The sequence below is a fragment of the Nicotiana attenuata genome, unplaced genomic scaffold (genome assembly GCF_001879085.1).
Source record: "Nicotiana attenuata strain UT unplaced genomic scaffold, NIATTr2, whole genome shotgun sequence".
NCBI classification, from domain to species: Eukaryota; Viridiplantae; Streptophyta; class Magnoliopsida; order Solanales; family Solanaceae; genus Nicotiana; species Nicotiana attenuata.
The window spans coordinates 289,769-299,433 of record NW_017670834.1 but is presented as its reverse complement, the minus strand read 5'-3'; the positions used below and the strand labels follow the sequence as shown (position 1 = coordinate 299,433).

Genomic DNA, 9,665 nt, shown 5'->3' with positions numbered 1-9,665 from the left:
TATATTAAAAAGTATAGTAATGAAACCGGTTTCAAATAATAAACAGGTAAAACATGACTGAGGATATGCTTTCAAATCAAATAGAGTGAGGAAAGTAGCAAAAATACCCCTAAGGGTCTAAACAGGTCGGCACAAGGCCCCAAACACGGCGTACAACCCAAATTATAATATATATCTCTAAAATACGGAATATCATAAGATTTCATATCAAATACACGGCTTAATAGCCGCTACGGGACGGACCAGGTCACAATCTCTACCGGTGCATGCCCACACGCTCGCCACCTAGCAAGTGCATCACCTCATTTATCAAAGCAATACGAAATACCGGGATTTCATACCCTCAGATCCAGATTTACAATGGTTACTTACCTCAACCCAGATGAAATACTACTCCGTCATGCCCTTGCCTCTCGACTCGGTCTCAACTCGCGTCGAATCTACCCAAAATCAGAATTATAACATCAATATATGCTAAGGGAGCAAAGCCCATGCGAAAATAATCAATTAACATCAAAAATCCCGAAATTGGCCAAACCCGACCCCCGGGCCCACGTCTCGGATTCCGATAAAAATTACAAAACTAGAATCCTTACACTCTCACGAGTTCATACATATCAAATACATCAAAATCCGACCACAAATGACCTCTCAAATCTTCAAATCAAAGTCTCAAATTTCAAGCCCTACCTCCCCAATTTTAGGCTTTAAATCGCACTAGTTTCATGTTTAATTAGGTAGAATTCATCCTAGAATCGAGTATTGAGTTCAAAAATCGCTCAACAATGGTGAAATATGGCCAAAAGTTGCGAAGTCCCCTAATAAAACATTCTGCCCAGGGATTTAAATTCCTTAATCGCGATCTCGGAAACAGTCTCGCGATCGCGAAGCACAAAAACTGACTGCCCTCATTTAACCTTACGCGATTGCATAAAATACCATGCGATCGCGAAGCTCTGCCTCTCCTAACTCACGCGATCGCGGTCTCTCCCACGCGATCGCATAGAGCAAACCTCACCACTTCACACTAGCTCATTCCCTTCTACGTGAACGCGACCCTTGCCACGCGTTCGCGAACAACAACTTCACAGCCAATCGCGATCGCGTCCTGACCTTTGAGATCATGTAGAACAAATCTCACCTCTGCCCAACTAGGCCTACGTGATCGCTGACCCTTCTACGCGATTGCGAAGAACAAAATGTGTGCAACAGAACTAAAGAAAATCTGCAACTTTCAAAACAAGAATTTGATCTGTTTAACTACCCGAAACTCACCTGAGGCCCTCGGGACCTCAACCAAACATGCCAACATATCCCATGACATCATTCAAACTTGTTCCAACCTTCGGAACGCTCAAAACAACATCAAAACATCAAATCATCATGGGATTCAAGCCTAAGAAATTCCAAAACTTCAAAATTCCGCTTTCGATCAAAAAGTCTATCAAACCTCATCCGAATAACCTGAAATTTTGCACACACGTCCCAAATGACACAACAGACCTACTCCAATTTTCGGAATTCCATTCTGAACCCTATATCAAAATTTCCACTACCAACCGGAAAACGCGAAAATTCCATTTTCGCCAATTCAAGCCTAAATCTACTCCGGACCTCCAAAACACATTCCGATCACGCTCCTAAGTCCCAAATCACCTAATGAAAGCTATCCGAACCATCGAACTTCACATCCGAGACCTTTTTCACATAAGTCAACATTCGGTTGACTTTTCCAACTCAAGCCTACTCAAAAGAGACTAAGTGTCTCATTTCTCTACAAAACCACTCCGAACCCAAACTAACCAACACGATACCACATAATACAGTTGAACAAGACATAAAGAAGCAGAAATGGGAGAAACGGAGTGGTAACTCATGAAACGACCGGCTGGGTCATTACATCCCCCCCTCTTAAACAAACGTTCGTCCTCGAACGAGTCAAGAAACATACCTGAAGCCTCAAATAGGTGAGGATGTCTGCTCTGCGTCTCCCACTCGGTCTCCCAGGTAGCCTCCTCCACGAGCCGACCTCTCCACTGCACTTTTACTGAAGCTATATCCTTTGATCTCAACTTTCGAACCTGACGCTCCAAAATAGCCACTGGCTCCACATCATAGGTCAAATCTCCCTCTAACTGAACCGTGCTGAAATCCAAAACATGAGACAGATCGCCAATATACTTCCAGAGCATAGAAACATGAAATACCGGATGCACACTCGACAAGATGGGTGGCAAAGCGAGCTCATAAGCCACCTCCCCAATCCTCCGAAGCACCTCAAAAGGCCCAATGAACCGAGGAATCAATTTACCCTTCTTCCCAAATCTCATAACACCCTTCATGGGTGAGACTTTCAGTAGAACCTTCTCCCCAACCATGTAAGAAACATCGCGGACATTCATGTCAGCATAACTCTTTTGTCTCGACTGCGCTGTACGAAGCCGCTCCTGGATCACCTTCACCTTGTCCAAAGCATCCTGCACCAAGTCTGTACCCAAAAGCCTAGCCTCACCCGGCTCAAACCAACCAACTGGAGATCTACACTGGTTCCCATATAAAGCCTCATATGGAGCTATCTGAATACTCGACTGATAACTGTTGTTGTAAGCAAACTCCGTAAGTGGTAGAAACTGATCCCATGACCCTCCAAAATCAATGACACAAGCGCGCAACATGTCTTCCAATATCTGAATAGTGCGCTCGGACTGCCCGTCCGTCTGAGGGTGAAAAGTTGTTCTCAACTCAACCTGAGTACCCAACTCTCGCTGCACGGCCCTCCAAAACTGTGAAGTGAACTGAGCACCTCTATTTGAAATGATGGAAACTAGAACCCCATGCAGGAGAACAACCTCTCAGATATAAATCTTTGCTAACCGCTCTGAGGAATAGGTAGTACAAACAGTAATGAAGTGCGTGGACTTGGTCAGCCGATCCACAATCACCCAAATAGCATCGAACTTCTTCAAAGTCCGTGGGAGCCCAACTACGAAGTCCATGGTAATCCGCTCTCACTTCCATTCTGGAATATCTATCTGCTGAAGCAAGCCACCCGGTCTCTGATGCTCATATTTCACCTGCTGACAGTTGAGACACCGACCTACAAATCCCACAATATCCTTCTTCATTTTTCTCCACCAACTCAAATCCTGATATATCTTCGCGGCTCCCGGATGAATGGAATGCCGCGAGCTATGGGCCTCCTATAAGATCAACTCCCGAAGCCCATCCACATTGGGCACACATATCCGGCCCTGCATCCTCAATACCCCATCATCACCAATAGTCACATCTCTGGCATCGTCGTGCTGAACTCTGTCCATAAGGACAAGCAAATGAGGGTCATCATACTAGCGCTCTCTGATGCGATCAAATAAGGAAGACCGAGAAATCACACAAGCTAAGACCCGACTGGGCTCCGAAATATCCAACCTCACGAACCGATTGGCCAAGGCCTGAACATCAACTGCAAGAGGTCTCTCCCCAATAGAAATATATGCCAAACTCCCCATACTCACCGCCTTCCTGCTCAAGGCATCGGCCACTACATTGGCCTTCCCCGAATGTTACAAGATAGTAATATCATAGTCCTTTAGCAGCTCCATCCATCTCCGCTGCCTCATGTTGAGATCCTTCTGCTTGAACAAGTGCCGGAGGCTATAATGATCCGTAAACACCTCACAAGACACACAATACAGATAATGCCTCCAAATCTTCAACGCGTGAACAATGGCAGCCAACTCTAGATCATGAACAGGGTAGTTCTTCTCATGGGGCTTCAATTGGCGAGAAGCATAAGCAATAACTCTACCCTCCTGCATCAACACACACCTTATACCCACTCTCGAAGCATCACAATACACTGTATATGAACCTGAAGCTGCTGGCAAAACTAATACCTAGCAGTGGTCAAGGCGGTCTTGAGCTTCTAAAAGCTCGCCTCACACTCATCTGACCACCTGAATAAAGCACCCTTCTGAGTCAATTTGGTCAAGGGTGATGCAATATATGAAAATCCCTGAACGAACCGACGGTAATAGCTCGCCAAACCAAGGAAGCCGCGAATCTCCGTGGCTGAGGACGGTCTAGGCCAACTCTGAACCGCCTCTATCTTCTTCGGATCAACCTGAATACCCTCACTGGACACCACGTGCCCCAAGAAAGCCACTGAAGTGAGCCAAAACTCACACTTGGAGAACTTTGCATAAAGCTTCTCCTCCCTCAATCTGTGCAACACAACTCTCAAATGCTCCGCGTGCTCCTCCTGATACGCGAGTACACCAGAATATCATCAATGAAAACAATAACGAACGAGTCGAGATAAGGCCGGAACAAGCTGTTCATCAAATGCATGAACGCTACTAGGGCATTGGTCAGCCCAAAAGACATAACAAGAAACTCATAATGACCATATCGGGCCCTGAAAGCTATCTTAAGAATATCCGAGTCCCTGATCTTCAATTGGTGATACCCTGAACGGAGATCAATCTTGGAGAACACTCTCGCTCCCTGAAGCTGGTCAAATAAATTATCAATGCGAGGCAAAGGGTACTTGTTCTTGATTGTAACTTTGTTCAACTGCCTGTAATCAATGCACATCCTCATCGTGCCATCCTTCTTTTTCACAAATAGAACAGGTGCACCCCAAGGTGAGACACTAGGCCGAATGAACCCCTTGTCAAGGAGTTCCAGAAGCTGCTCCTTCAACTCCGTTGGTGCCATACGATACGGTGGAATAGAAATGGGCTGAGTGTCCGGCACCAGATCAATACCAAAATCAATATCCCTGTCCGGTGGCATGCCCGGCAGGTCTACAGGAAACACATCGGGAAAATCCCTCACTGCAGGAACAGAATCAATGGTAGGAGTCTCTGCACTGACATCCCTCACAAAGGCTAAGTATGAAAGACAACCCTTGCCTACCATCCGCTAGGCCTTCAGAAATGAGATCACCCTACTCGGGACAAAATCAGTCGTACCTCGCCACTCAATCCGTGGCACACCCGGCATAGCCAACATCACTGTCTTAGCATGACAGTCCAATATAGCACGACACGAGGATAACCAATCCATGCCCAAAATCACATCGAAATCCACCATACAAAGTAACAGAAGGTCCACTCGGGTCTCCAGACCCCCAATAGTCACCACACACGATCGGTATACACGGTCCACAACGATAGTATCGCCCACCGGAGTAGATACACGAGCAGAGGGAGCAAGAGACTCATGGGGTGTATCCAAATAACGAGCAAAATATGATGACACATATGAAAAGGTGGAACCAGGATCAAATAATACAGAGGCATGGCAGACTGAGACAATACCTGTAATCACAGCATCTGAAGCAATAGCATCTGGTCTGGATGGGAGTGCATAGAAACGGGCCTGACCACCACCTGATCGACCTCCCCCTCTGGGGCGATCCCTAGCTGACTGACCCTCACCCCTAGCTGCCTGAGTGGGTGGTGAGGTAACTGGAGCTGAAGTCGAGGGCTGACTCCTCTGCTGAGACGGACCCTCAAGAAGACGAGGACACTGCCTCCTCATATGTCCAAACTCTCCACACTCATATCAACTCCCTGGTGCGGGGAATGGGGACTGAAGGGAAACCCTGGCACCGGAATGACCAGTAGGAGGACCTGGCATGGAAGAGCCCTGAACCGATGGAGCACTAGATGAACTCTAAGCTGGTAGGGTGCTGAGTGATAAATGGCCCTGATGAGAACCGTGAGAACCATGGCCTGATGATGCCCCACGATGAGCGAGCTGACTGAGCACGTCTCAATGGACGACCTCTGCCGTGCTGAAACTGACCTCTCGAAGGAGCGCCACCGAAACTACCAGATCCTCGAGTCCTTTTGGCCTCCCTCTCGTCTCGCTCCTGGCGACGAACTGACTCAATCTCTCGAGCAATATCAACAACCTGCTCAAAGGTAGCACCGGACATCCTCTCTCTAGTCATGAGAATCCGAAGCTGATATGTGAGGCCATCCACAAACCTCCTGATCCTCTCTCTGTCCGTAGGAACCAACCAAACAGCATGACGAGCTAACTCTAAAAATCTTATCTCTTGCTGCATCACAGTCATCTCTCCCTGACACAACTGCTCGAACTGCCTGCACAGCTCCTCTCTGCGAGACTGTGGCACATACTTCTCCAAAAAGAGAACGGAGAACTGTTGCAAGGTAAGGGGCGCTGCATCAACAGGCCTACGCCTCTCATATGCCTCCCACCAAGTAAAGGCAGCTCCAGAAAACTAAAAAGTAGTAAATGCTACCCCGCTGGTCTCCAGAATACCCGCGGTGCGAAGAATCCTCTGACACTTGTCCAAGAAGCCCTGGCCATCCTCGCCCTTTGTACCACTGAAAGTCGGAGGATGAAGTCTACCAAACCTCTCCAATCGATGCTGCTCGTCCTCAGGCATGACTGGTACTACAAAACCCTGAGCGGGTGCAACCGGCTGGGCTGGTGGTGCCTCCGGTGTCTGCAATCTCTGAACAACCTTCTCGGGTGTGCAGGCGGCGGGAGTCTGAGTGCCTCCCCCGGCCTGAGAAGTGGCTGCGGTATTAGAAACTGCGACTGCCTGAGCAAGACTAGTGCACACTGTCAAGATCTGATCCAAGGTCTCCTGAAGACCCGGAATGACAATAGGCAAATCGGGTGCCTGAGCTGGTCCCGCTGGAGCATCCCCCGCTGGAATCTGATCATGAACTAGGGCGGCTGTTGGATCTGCAGGTGCTGCCCCCTCTATTGTACGGGCTACACCCCTGCCCCTACCACGGCCTCGACCGCGACCTCGGCCTCTAGTGGCCCCAACTAGTGGTCGTCTGTCGTGAATGGTAGCACGCGTCCTCACCATCTGTGAGAGAATAGAATAACAGAAGTTTAGTACTAGAATCAACAGATTCGCACGACGGGAATTTCAAGAATGTGAAGTTTTCCTAAAGGTTCTGCAGCCTCCCGAGGATAAGTACAGACGTCTCTGTACCGATCCGTGAGACTCTACTGAACCGGCTCATGACCTGTGAGACCTATGTAACCTAGGCTCTGATACCAACTTGTTACGACCCCAAATACCCCGGTCGTGATGGCGCCTATCACAATACTAGGCAAGCCGAACCAACATTTACCACATCGAATAAAAATCATTTTCTAAAACAGATTAAGTCTCAAATTCTTCATATGAAATATATAATCTATCAGAAATAAGCGGAAAACCAGTACAAAATATTCTAACACAGCCCGAATCCGGTGTCACTAGTCATGAGCCTCTAAGTACAACCCAACACTGTCTGAATAACACATAATAAGTCTAAAAATAAAATAAAATACTAAGATAGGAAGGAGGAAGGCAGGGCTGCGAAGCAGCTACCTTGCGATCTCCGGGTACGACTCTGAGGGCGCTGGAAGCTCTTACTCTGATGCTCGGGCACCTGGATCTGCACACAAGGTGCAAGGAGTAACGTGAGTATGCCAACTCAGTAAGTAACTAAAGTAAATATAGTCTGAGTGCAGTGACGAGCATTTAAAATCATATAAGAAATCTCAACAGAAATATCAAGTCAAATCTGCAGTTCGATAATCCATGATCTCATAAAACTCCAGTTTCAATTAAAAATCCTTTAAGGGCAATTATTCAACGTTTTTCAACAGAGGTTCAGTATAGAGGAAGAGTGAAAACAGCAAAATGTCATAAACAAGCCCCTCGGGCAAGGTATCACTCATAAGTAAAGCCTCTCGGGCAAGCCTCTCAGTCACTCGTGACTCAGCTCTCATCAATTAGTACTCGCACTCAGCACCCCGGCCAATAGATATCTCATAATAATAATAATAATAATGATAATAATCGCTGCGGCGTGCAGCCCGATCCGTAATATATAGTCGACTACGCTCACTGGGGGTGTACAGACTCCGGAGGGGCTCCTATAGCCCAAGCGTCATATCGATGCGGCGCACAACCCGGCTCAGAGAAAGACGATCAAACAATTCCCAATCATGGTCCTTGCGGATCGGATCATCCATATAATATACAAAAAGAAACTCCAGATATTTGAGATCTTTCTCTTTGAATAAGATCTCAATTCCAGCGACGGTTTCATTAGATATCTTACAACTAGAATCCCTCTTTTTTCCGATCCAGTTCCTCCACCAACGCGAACCCCAGTTAGATTCAGGCATGCTACACTTTTTAGTTATTGGGAGAACCCAAGTACTCTCTTTCGGATTCAGGAAACAACTCTCAGAGATCTTTTTTCCTTTGGGAAGATACAGGAGCGAAACAATCAACCTATTGATATTGGAAGACCCAACGGATTCTTCCAATGTATCATTTCTGGGTCCAATGGAATTCATAGGTATAGGAAGAAGCCCTATCAAATAGAGATTTTTCTTTCGACCATATTTCGATTGTTAATACGATATATAAGGACCGCTACTACAAAGAGTATTACACCCTTGATCGTGAAATATCGATTGCTGTTGAACCCTGTGAATTGCGTGAAAGTAGAGTACTCCAAATTCGGGGGTCAAAGAGTTTTAGAAAACGTTCTGGTGGAAAAAAATGTGAATGAAGGATCCCACTGAATTGAATTGGGTCCATGAATCTAAGAAATGGTGAGAATTCTTGATCTCTCTCAATATCTCTCTCAATTCGAAAATCCAGGATTTGAATTGATGTCCTCTCATTGATTCCTCCTAAATTGCATTGATTTATCCTAAAGATTTCATTTCAATTGGAATTTGGTTATTCACCATGTACGAGGATCCCCGCTAAGCATCCATGGCTGAATGGTTAAAGCGCCCAACTCATAATTGGCGAATTCGTAGGTTCAATTCCTACTGGATGCACGCCAATGGGACCCTCCAATAAGTCTATTGGAATTGGCTCTGTATCAATGGAATCTCATCATCCATACATAACGAATTGATGTGGTATATTCATATCATAATATATGAACAGTAAGAACTAGCATTCTTATTGAGACTATAACTCATAGGAGTTCTAAAGTTCATAAAGCTTGGATTGGGGGGTTGATTCATGATTTTAGCATTGTTTGATGCGACTTGAGGCCTCGAGCAAGTCCGTAGCGTGTTTTGGGAATTGTTGGTAGGTTTAGTTGAGGTCCCGGGGGCCTTGGGTGGATTTTGGATGGTTAACGNATGACGCTTGGGCTGTAGGAATCCCTCCGGAGTCTGTACACCCCCAGTGAGCGTAGTCGACTATATATATATATATATATATATATATATATATATATATATATATATATATATATATATATCGCTGCCGCGTGCAGCCCGATCCATTATGTATATATAATCCTCACCATTAGGTCCTCAACCTCTCTCAGTCATTAACCTCACGACCTCTCGGGCATATTCGTGAAAATAAGGGAACTCAACACAAACAGTTTTCATATATTAAGAAGCATATTAATGAAACCGGTTTTAAACAATAAACAGGTAAAACATGACTGAGGATATGCTTTCAAATCAAATAGAGTGAGGAAAGTAGCAAAAATACCCCTAAGGGTCTAAACAGGTCGTCACAAGGCCCCAAACACGGCGTACAACCCAAAATATAATACACATCTCTAAAATACGGAATATTATAAGATTTCAAATCAAATACGCTGCTAATAGCCGCTACGGGACGGACCGGGTCA

The 9,665-nt window shown here is 46.0% G+C and overlaps 1 non-coding gene across 1 annotated transcript; it reads left to right on the top strand.

Moving 5' to 3' along the window:
* Positions 1-8,773: 8,773 nt before the first annotated feature.
* TRNAM-CAU lies at positions 8,774-8,847 on the top strand. The gene has a single exon. It is a non-coding gene; the product is annotated as a tRNA-Met (tRNA).
* Positions 8,848-9,665: the final 818 nt, after the last annotated feature.